The sequence below is a fragment of the Equus caballus genome, chromosome 18 (assembly GCF_041296265.1).
Source record: "Equus caballus isolate H_3958 breed thoroughbred chromosome 18, TB-T2T, whole genome shotgun sequence".
NCBI classification, from domain to species: Eukaryota; Metazoa; Chordata; class Mammalia; order Perissodactyla; family Equidae; genus Equus; species Equus caballus.
This window is the reverse complement of record NC_091701.1, coordinates 6,218,514-6,230,209: the sequence shown is the minus strand read 5'-3', so window position 1 is coordinate 6,230,209 and position 11,696 is coordinate 6,218,514. Positions and strand designations below refer to the sequence as shown.

General features: G+C 33.4%; 1 long non-coding RNA gene across 1 annotated transcript in view; it reads left to right on the top strand.

Moving 5' to 3' along the window:
- Positions 1–402: 402 nt before the first annotated feature.
- Positions 403–11,696, top strand: part of LOC138918703 (uncharacterized) — a 36,084-nt gene continuing 24,790 nt past the window's right edge. Inside the window, exon 1 of the long non-coding RNA XR_011428404.1 lies at positions 403–541. This is a non-coding gene — a long non-coding RNA (uncharacterized lncRNA). The remainder of the gene's footprint in view (positions 542–11,696) is intronic.

The window sequence follows — 11,696 nt, the reverse complement described above, 5'->3', positions numbered from 1 at the left end:
TCTATAGTCCTGTGATTAGGTCTTAGTCTTTTAGTGATCCTAAACCTCCAGACTGTGAACTTCACAAGAGCATTTTTTTCCTCCCCCTCTTAGGTGGTACAGGATAAGTAGAGTGGGCTGAAATTGATCATTTTCCTTCTTGCTTGTCGAAGGCTACAGCCAGCTAGAGGTGGATGTTTCCCTTCAGCCAGATCAGTTAGGCTCTGATAATACCCCAGCCAGTTAGGCTCTGGTTAACTAATTTCCCCTGAGGGCAGACCTTGTTAAAGTTTATTTCAAACTGGTTCTTTTTTCTCTCCTCTTATGAGAAGCATGAGGGAATTTTTCTCTAATATTTACGATGAAACCCTAGTTGAGCTCCTGGAGGTCAATCTCAGAATTTGTTCCCCCACCAGTCCCCACTATGGTTGGGCCCCTCTGGAGTTTTTAACTCTTAGAATTGTCCACACTGAGCCTCTAGCAATTTGCAAATTACAGTTCAGGTTTTCCTACTGCAGCACTGCTTCCTGAGGAGGATTTCTGCGCATGAGTCTCTGCTCCGGTAAGCCATGACTGCCTATGTTCACTTGTCTGTCTCTCCCATCTTGGGCGCAGTTGCTTGCCCTGTGTATTCTCCTCTCTTACAAATCCATGAAAGTTGTTGATTTTTCAGTCTGTTTTTACTGGTCTTTAGGATGTATCGGCAACTTCCAAGATTCTGACATGGGGAACTAGAACCCAGATGTCCTCCTCAGATTTGTTCTTCAAGTGAATTTTCTTCCCATTGCCTCCTCCTTTAGAGTAGAAATCAAGATAGAAGGATGGATGTATGTCTAACATATATCAGTATCTATTTATAAATGCATATTTATATGTATGCCTATATCATCTATCCCTAGATGTAAACTCTAATTTCTACTAAATCTCCCTGCGCATGATCTTGAAACTATTCTATGTTCCACTGTCAAAAGTGGTGCAATCTTGCCCAGACTAGCTTTGCTTATAAAATGAAAAGTTTCAATTGATAATTACCAAGATTGCCTAACTGTTTAAATTGTCTGTATAATATTTTAGGATGATTTCTTGGCCCATAGAAAACCTGTTTAATCACAAATTCCAATGGCTAAAGTCCTGGATTTTGTACTTTTAAAATTTCTCCTGTGTGTTTCTGATAATCGCTCAGATTGATATGAGTAAGAGCTGAAGATATCTCTAGTTCTATAATTCAATTTTTTATGGAACATTTATTGTTGACTCATCTCTGGGGGGAAAAATGTAGATTAAATTGCAAAGCAGAAAAAAAAAGAAGAAAAGTCAAATTGAAGACCATTGAAACTCAGTGGAAAACCATGATAATCAAGAAGCAATCATAGAGTTATATTAATTGAGCTCTTTAGCATTGTGCCAAGCAAGATTAGGTGCCAGAACCTCATTTCATATCTCACAGCTGTTCCCTTACACTTTCTGTTCAACAGCCTTTTTATCGTTGTCCATAACCAGCCATTGGCAGAATGAAGTGATCTATTTCATGTGCTACTTTGTCTACTCTTTTCATTCTATACACCTTCCACCCTCCATTATGCGGTAGTTTCTGTATGCACTTGTTTGTGAATTTACAGAACATATTCTATAAAAGATCTGATGCAGCATTCAGTAAATGTGACATTATGTATAAAAACATTATAAACACATAAACATGGTACACAAATGTCAATCCCTAATGGATTAAGAAATTGAATGTCATAAGCAAAAATCTAGGTGAATGCTTTCTATCTTCTCAGTAGAGGAAGTTTCCCAAGTAAAACATAAAAGTGCTAGCCAAAAAAAGTGTTAATAAATTTGGATATTCCAATAATATAATTTCCATTCACTCTAAGTTACATAAACACAGCAAAAAGATAAACTACAAATCTCCAGAATAAATTTACAATTCTGTTATCCAATAAATGATTAATATTGTGTATATACAAAATCTCAAAACATCAATAAGATAAAAGCAAACAATCTAGAACATAAGTGAGCATTTTACAAAAGAGAAAATGCAACTGTTCACTAAATTTACAACCAGATATCCAACTTCATTAGTAATTTGGGGAAAAACTTATGACCATGATAACTTATTATTTTACTAACCATACAATTGGCAAAAATTAAGAAGTCTTAAAATCCCAAGTGTTGGGAAGGATGCCAATCATACTAGATTTTTTAATAATCGCTATTAGAAGTATTCCAGTTTGGGGAATATGACATTATTTTATGAAGTTGAACATTCACATACCCTAAGACCTGGCAGTATCAATCCTAATTATATACCCCAGACTTGCCAATCGTTATCAGGAAGTGTGTACAAGAATCTTCATAACAGCAAAAACTGGACCCAACCCAAGTGTTCATGGTCAGGAAAACAGATAAACATTTTGTAGGATATTCACATTATAGTTTATATTACAACAATTAAACTGAATAAACTACAGTGATATACAACAGTATTGATGAGTTTTACTACAATAATTTCAAGTGAAAAAAGTGAGCACCTAAAAATTATCCGTAATAAAATACCTTTTTAAAAGTGAAGTATGGGGCTGGCCCCGTGGCCGAGCGGTTAAGTTCGCGCGCTCCGCTGCAGGCGGCCCAGTGTTTCGTTGGTTCGAATCCTGGGCGCGGACATGACACTGCTCATCAAACCACGCTGAGGCAGCGTCCCACATGCCACAACTAGAAGGACCCACATCGAAGAATATACAACTATGTACCGGGGGGCTTTGGGGAGAAAAAGGAAAAAATAAAATCTTTAAAAAAAAAAAAAAAAAAGTGAAGTATGAAAATAAGCAACAATTTCCTGTTTAGTTATCCTATGGTACAATTCATTAAAAAAAGTCAGGATACATGCTTGACTAGTTTTCAAGAAGTTAATTGTTTCTCTATCCTTCTCTGAAAGTGAATAATTCTTTTTTAGATATTATGAACTCGTAGACTTAATATTCTAAAAAGCTTAAATTTAATGCAATTACTATCTTATTTAAAACTCCAATTGTCCCATAATTAAACAGTAGATGTCTAATAAAATTGGCTTTTGGGTACTTTTGACATGACACTAGTAGTCTTTGATAGCTTTCTATTTGGTATGACAAGATGTTCCAGGCTCATCTTATATATAATTTTCCCTGAACATTTATCTAAACTAAACTTCTCCAAGTCCTACTTTCTCTTAGTGGAACTGGTATTTCTGAGCACAAAGAATGCTTATTGCCATTGGATTAGTCATTTTATGTATGGCTTTTCAATGATCAGAGCTATGACAAACATACACACGCACTTAAGATATAATCTCTCATTTTGATACCTCCCATGCAAATATAGGTCCAACAAAATATTTACCTCATTTTATATTACATGTATATTTTCTTTGTTTTATACTCAAAGTGCTCATTCCCAATGATGTGGAGTATGATAGAATAATCATTCATTTGTTTTACCAAATAATACAACCACAACAGACTTAGAAAAATATTATTGATGTTATTACCATATATATTTACTGAAAATGGATATTTTTGAATGTGATCCACCTACTCCCACTCTATTTTTATACATCTTCACTATATCTACATTGTCTTATCATGTAGTCATTGCATGTGATTCTCTCTCCCTTGTAACCCTCACATAGTTTTAATTCTGTAAGTAATTATGTAATTAACGCTCACCAGTCCTTATGTCAACATTCCTCTAGTTTTCTGTGTATTTTATGTATCTCATTATCTAATAGATTTCTTAGGAAGGCCTCAAAAAACAATATTCCCCGAGCTGTTGTTGATAACAGTTTGTCTCTTAACTTAAATTCAATTTTTTGGAATCTAAAATCTTGGCTCACATTTTCTTTCCTTGTTCATATTAAGTATGTAACTCAATTTTGTCCTGATAAATCAACACTCTAAGACATTGATAATAATATTATCTTAATTTCATTATATTATGCTTGCTCTTTTCCTAGAGGAGGGATTAGTAAACTACATCTAAGCCAAATTTTACCTGCATCTTGCTTTTTTGCAGTCTACACTTAAGGATTGTGTTGTTTTTTTTTTTTTTTTTTAACATTTTTAAATGCTTGTATTTTAATAGTTATTCAAAAAAACTGTGCCTATTCCTGGTAAAGATGCCCAAAGGATTTTATTATTTTTCTATAAATCAGATTAATTTTACCAGAATATGTCTTGGTGTTGCTGTTCTGTTTCAGTATTATAAGGAATGAAGTGTCCTCTTTTAATGTACAATTAAAAATACATATTTTTTAACTTTAGATTTTTTGGAGGGAAATTGGCTTTTAGCATTTCTTTCTATTTTCTTACTTTGGTTTTATTTCTCACCGAAGCCTATTATTAATTTGTTGGCTTTTTTAAGCCTATTTTCAATAATTGTGACTTTCTATGGAATCCTATTTACCACTTTCATGATTTGTCTTGCATTTTCAATTTTTTCACCTGTTTATTGTAAGGTACTATCTGCTTTGTTTGTTCATTTTAGCTTTCCTTTCAATTTTGTCTCCATATCAGAAACAAACTTTTATTTCTATTTATTTCTGAGGTGTGTCACTATTTCTGAGATTTTTCTAACTCTGACTTTGCTGTTTCTTTATGCCTTGTATGAATTTCTTGTTACTTTTTAGCTTACTTTGTATAGAATATAATAGTTTTGATCTGTTTTACTGACGTGTCTTTCTGGCATGTTTTATTGTAGCAGAAATGTTATTCTGCTCCCTATTGTCCTTTTTCCTAAAGCAAATTTCTGCCTCCACAATTTGATCTCAATTGATCAAACTAATTTGACCTTAATTAGTTTCCCTGAACTATTAGAATTAGGCTTGATTCGGGTCACTTTTGTAAACCCTTAGAGAATTCTCTTCTTTTATTTTCATATAGTACTGAAAAATTCGGTTGTTTGTTTCCTGAGATTTCCTAGCTTTTTCTCCTTCTCTACTTGTATCTAAATCTTCTCATCTTTTCTTCTCTATTTCTCATGTATTACTGCATTTTTATTTCATTCCAAGCCATTTGTCCACAGTGAAGATCCTTCTGTAAGGGAGCCCTTGACTAACAGTTACAAGTGTTCATAGGAGCGAGGCTCATGCAGCACCTGCAGATGTTACTATGGATCCTTTGCCTTCACTCCTATTGGAACGTGTGCACCCTTTCTACTTCAGCTGATAACCTCAGATTGTTTGTCATGCTTTTCAAGGAAAATCCATTGGCTCCTTCGGTGTTTTCCTGTTCTCAGGTTTATCAAATACTCTGCTGTTTCTCTTTGCTTTCTCCTGCAGAGATGTCAGTACAATTTATGAAGCCATTGTGAACATTGGTAGTTTATTCCCACTTGCATATATTTCATTTTTTGATAATATCTTTTTACACAATTTTGTGGTAAATGTCTATGGGTATTGGTTTAGGTATCTACTTATTATATTTGTTTTTATTAGGGGTACAGAGAAATTCACAACGTAGGCCCTGCCACCACCATCTTCCCAGAATTTGTATTGAAATGTATATATTTCATATGGAACATGTGTTTCTGCATCTTCCACTAGTGCTCCCGATATTATATTCTTGGGATGTATACGTATATATTATACACATAATTATATATATACTTTCTTTGTTCTTTTAGCTACAGTATAATTTTCATTGTATGATTGTAATACGATATTATATTCTTGGGATGTATACGTATATATTATACACATAATTATATATATACTTTCTTTGTTCTTTTAGCTACAGTATAATTTTCATTGTATGATTGTAATACATACTTTTTTTGTTTACTTACTCCCTTTGTCCTTTGGAAATTTAAATTGAACTAACATCCTCTTTCTTCTTACCACATTCCAATGCATTGTTTCATCAGAATTTTCACATTTTAAAAGGAAACTTTGCTTGGTGTTTTGGAAAAAAACAATAAAAATTCAAGACTTCTTCAATAAGCCGTATCTACCTTTCACAATAGATATGATGCACTATTTCCTTACCCCCACTTGTGTTTTAAAAGTATTCACATGAAAAATTTTATTGAGACATAAAATGGCCAAGTTAGAAGGATTACTATAAGGTATCCATCCCTACCATTGATCTGACAGCCCTGAGTGTATAGGCAAGGAAAGTGAGACCCAATTGTTGTGAGTCACACAGCAAGCTCTTTAATTAGCGAGCTAAAATTGGAAGCTCCTTTAACAAAGTCATACTAAGTTCTCATTAATGAGCAGTGGAATATTTATCAAATTTTTTACCGCTATATCTGGGGTCAGCTAGACCTGATTCTCATTCTAGATCTATTATTTTTTAACAATTGATATTTGGCAAGTCGTATTACCATCAGAGCTATAGGTGCATAATATGTAAAATGGGAATAATATCTACTTAATACCAACTTTCAAAGATAGACTATATAAGAATCTAGCACATAGCAGAGTCCCAGTTAATGGTGACATTGCTCTCTCTGTGCAACACAACCCTCCTCATAAACTAACTTGAAGTCACAGGTTAGTAGCCTAGCTATTGTCCAGACTCTGGAACAAAATTGCTTTATGTTAATCACATTGCCTTTGTTAGCAAAAGGAATCTTATTTTATAACTCTGTAGTGTTCATTGAATTCTAGAAATCTGAAAGATCATCATTCATTGCTCTCAACAGCTGGTCAAAATGATTAATGATGCAATCCTACATGAACAAATAATGGAACCTTAAACTCCTTGCATTCTAGCTAAATATCTGCTTCATAATATTATAGGGTCCAAATCAGCCGAATTTAAAAAAAAGTTTGGATTATTAGAGGATCAGTGACTTTATGGCAACATAATGGAAAAACAAATGAAATCACTTAGACAAGATAATATAATGTGCTATAAAGTGCCCTCAGTGATGTATGGCTAAGGGCCAATAACATCATTTAGTACTTTCAGTGATATGTCATTTGGGGAGAACTGATTGTGGTCAATACAGATGCTTGCTGCGGAGGAGATTAAGCAACAGTGATGAACAGAAATCCTTTGTATTATGTCTGTTCATGACTGTTAGATCTGCTCCACTAGGCTGACATGGGGTATGAACTATTTTATTCTCTTTGATTTGACAGAATTGACCAGTTGGAAGTTCTGAATTCTGGGTTAGTTATCATTTTGCTCTGAATACTTTCATGTGATCAGTGTCTTTTCAGACATCTTTCCCTGTGTGTGTCTGTATTTGTAGTTATACATGCATGTAGCTTTTTAGATTTTTTCTATAAGTGGGTATTATACTACATACATTGTTATAAAGTTTTCTTTTATTTGTTAGCATTATATGATTCCTCTTTCTTTTTGCGTGATACAGAACTCTTCCCACCCCATCCACACCCACACCCCACCAATCTGCTGTAAATATCAAAAAGTATTTGGTGGTTTACAGAACTGAAAACTTCAAGGGGGCGTGAAGTTCATCTGTGGGTTGTGGCTCCACTTCACTCTGATTCTTCTAGATTTATTCTCTTTTGTTGTGAGTATCTTCTTAGGGAGGCTTTGTTTATCCACATAACAAACTTTTTCTGCGTGCCTACTGTGGGTTGGTGATGCTTCTAACTGCCGACGATAGGTTGGTGAATAATACAGTGAAAGTCATTATTATCATGGAATTTATTTTTTAGTGAGAGAGCCAGAAAATAAACAATAATCAAATAAATACATGTATAATATTATGTTATCATAAGAGAAAAGCAGCTACAGAGATTTCAAGCTTTCCAGCTGAATTCTACACTGTCTATAAGAAGAGAAGAAACATTTTGTTATTTCCTTAAGAAGAATGAGACACTGCCTTTACAGAAGATTCTAGCAAACTGCCCCAACACAGATCATTGATTTGAATTGAGTCACATACTCTGCTTGAATCCATGTGGTTTAGAAGGAGAATGGCATGAACCAGTTGACTGCATCTCCTAAACCAATCAGTATGTCAAGAAGGGTAGTCTGAGCCTGATTGAACTAAAGTAATTAGAGCTTATCCAAAGTAAGTAAATCCCAAGGCCATGAGAAAATGTGGAAGCTCTATGAAAAAAATTTGTGGGACAACTTCTCTGTTCACCTAAATATGTCACTCAGGACTCCCAAGTTAATATATATAGAACAATTTTATTCTTTTTAACTGTTGGATAGTATTCCACAGTTTGGAATCATAACAGCTTATTTTACTTCTCTCTTCATGATGAATATTTAGATTATTATATTATCATTAATATATTAGTGTGCTATTATAAACAATGCTGCAAAATATATCTTTATACATACCTTCTTGTATTAACATGAGAAAGTTCTTTCATGTATACAAATGACTAGATTGCTGGGTCATACAGTATTCACATTTTAAATGTTATCTTTTGTGCCAAATTGCCCTACAAAATTGCTCTACAGATTTAAACTCCTGTCATCAATATATTCTCTGCACCTGCTGCAATATTTGATATTATCATTAAATAATCATCAGCTCTAGGAGTACAGGAATGTTGTAACATTATTTTTAATATGCATTTTACAGGTACTGGTGAGACAGTATCTTTTCATGAGTTATTGACTATCTGTATTTTCTCTGTGAATTTTCTGTTTATATAATTAGTCTGTGGTTTTACTTATTATTTTTGTATATATTTTTAGTCATTTTTGTATCCTCCAGGTATTAGGGCTTTATTCAGAGCATAAGCAGAAAATATTTTGTCATTCTTTCATTTTTTCTTTATTTTTCACTTTGTTACAGGTTTTTCTTTTCATTTTACAAAGAAGTTTGACATTTTAATCTGGGAAAATTTATGTCTTTTTCTTTAATATTTTATATTTTATTTTAAAGGCCTTCTCAATCCCAATACTAAAAATATATTATAATATGTTTTCCTTAAATATTTTAAGGGTTTATTTTTATACATTTAATCTATCTAGATTAAATGTGTGTGTGTGTATGTGTGTGTGTGTGTAAGATAGAGAGATGTATGAAGTATCTGATTTTTTTCCCCAAATAATCAGTTGTTTAAATATATTTTATTGAATAGTGCATCCTTTCCCCACTGACTTGAAATGTCACACTTAAGGAAAGCTAAATTATCATATATGCATAGATTTCTTTCTGGATTCTATGTTTAAATATTTTTGTTTGTTTTTGCATAAATCCAGCCCTGACTTGATTACTATGGCTTTGTAATTACACTTGCAAACTGATTGTGCTCATGGGTCCATGTTCTTCTTTTTCAAGATATTATTCCCTCTTCCTGTGCATTTTCTTTCCCATATATATGCATTTTCCAAGAAAACTTCTCCAATTCGATGCACCTTTGTCTCAGGTTTTGATTGGGATCATGGTGGTTTGGAAAGAATTGGTCTTGCATTACTGAGTTTTCTCATCCAGAAATATGTTATATTTCTACATTTATTAAGATGGTATCTTAGGCCTTTCATTATAATTTTATAATTTTCCTAAATTTAAAATTATGGAATACTCAGGTTTTCCTGAAGTGTGGACAAGTACCGGATATTTTGTATTAATCTATTGAATATGTATGTCCTTCATTGATTAGCTAAATATGGATAATCCTTTTCAAACTCATTGGATAATATGAGGAAAGAAAGGACTGTGACATACGTGAAACCCTTATTATAAGTTGAATAATGTGTTAGAAACTGAGGAAAAGAGGAAAAAGTCTCAGTTTCTCAGCTAAGTAGCTGTTAATCTAGTAGGAGAGGCGCTCAGGCAAACGGCAAATCGAAGCACAATATGGCAGGTTGCCACAAAGTGGTACCCTTACAAAAATCACCAAACCTGGATTGGCAGATGACTGGAGTGGTCTCTTGGGGAAGATGGTGCCTGAGTTTTGAGAGACATATAAGAATGAGGATTTTAAAACTGAATTAAATGAGATTTAGAGATTATGTAGCTAGCTCCAAATTTCATCGCTCGTAAAATGTAGACCCAGGCTACACACCCTGCACTAAATGGCTTAAAAACCTGTGTCAGTTTGGTGTCACCCTCATATTTTCATTATATTTTTAATCATTTTGGTTTGCAGTCTAAATGACTTAATTAGCCAATAGAGTATATGCTGTTTTATTTCTATTTTAATGCCCTCTTTTTGTTAGGTTAGTAAAAGTGAAATTGAACGTCCTTAAATATTTGGAAGCATTTAAAGATGTTGCTCACCTTTAAATATTGCTAGACTCTAAAAAGAATGAGATATTGCTTCCTCCTGGGCTTAGGAGTGAAATTAATTTAATCTGTGAGGAAGACATTTACAGAAACAGAATGAAAATTCCACTTGCCACCAGACCCACACATACTTAATTAAGGAGAAGTCAGGAGGCAGACTCAGACATTATAACAATACTGACAATTAAGATTTTAAGAAGAAAAAAAAATGCCTCTCCAAATTCCTAATGCTGGTCTGTGATAAGATACTGTCAGAGAGCATTAATTAACAATTCTTAGAAAAGGTCTCTTTTTCATGTTTAACACCAAAAGGCTTGATGAAAACTCCAAATGTCAGCCACGTGATTCCACATCCAAATATGAACAGCTGAGGCTGTCCTGAGGGCTTAGTTCAGAGCTTAATCAAAGAAGACTAGTCCGTTCAGATGTGAGACCTGTTACTTGGCAAGAATATTGATTTTAGCACATGGAGGAAAACCAAAAGAATACTGTCTATATTTTGTTTTACTGACTCTTCCCAATGCAAGTTTCCTGAAGCATTTAAAGCCAACACATCTTAATTTATCTTGCTCTGTCTGGCCAAAAGTATTCTCCTGCTATATGGAAGAAAATAAGTAGCCATTTAAACAGAAATTGGCTCATTCACAGCAGAACGTTTGGAAAACTAGCTATAGTCAATAAACCTAGAATTGTTTTCCTCAAAACTGTGCTTCTCTGTGTTAATCAAAATCTTCCAACAGGTTGAGCTTATGCAACAAATACTGGCAAAATACTTAAAAATCTGTTTCATGTGAAATATTAAAAACACATGGGGAAGATGGAAAAATTAATAGGCTAAATTTTTCCCTCCTGTGTATTTCATGCATATTCATAATGATTGCTGAATAAGAACATATTTTTTCTTTGACTTTTAGAAGTATAATGAAATTGTTAAGACATGGTGAATCAAAGTAATTGCTCAGACCCCATAATTATAAATGAACTATTTGCCAGGTGCCAATCTAGGTCTACAAAAATAAATTAGAAAAAGATTACACTATAAAATTCAGTGCTCTTAGAGAGTAAAGAGATCGTAATATAACACAATGTTATCAAGACATTGAAACTTTTGAGACAGAAGTAGCACTTTTCATTTGCGATCTAGTCTTGAAAGGAATCCTCCTGACAAAAATTTCAAGATCTTTGAAATTCAATATTAGATCTCAATTCCATAAAAATTGATGAAATGTGGAAAAGTAGATTTGAGAGCTATAGTAAATGAAAATAATCTTGAGCGTAAATAGACAATCAGTATTTCCAAAATTTCACTGTAGGAAATATAACTTCTACTTTGCTATATTTATTTGCTTTTGAGATGTAGATCCACTGTAAGACTCTCAATGTTCCTCAGGTAAATCATTATCATTTCCACAACTTACCCTAAATCGTAGACTTTCCTTCATAAGAAGCAGCTCAATTTCCCAATTATGGCTAACATCTGTACCTGTCATTGTAGCTTTAAATTTGGAGCT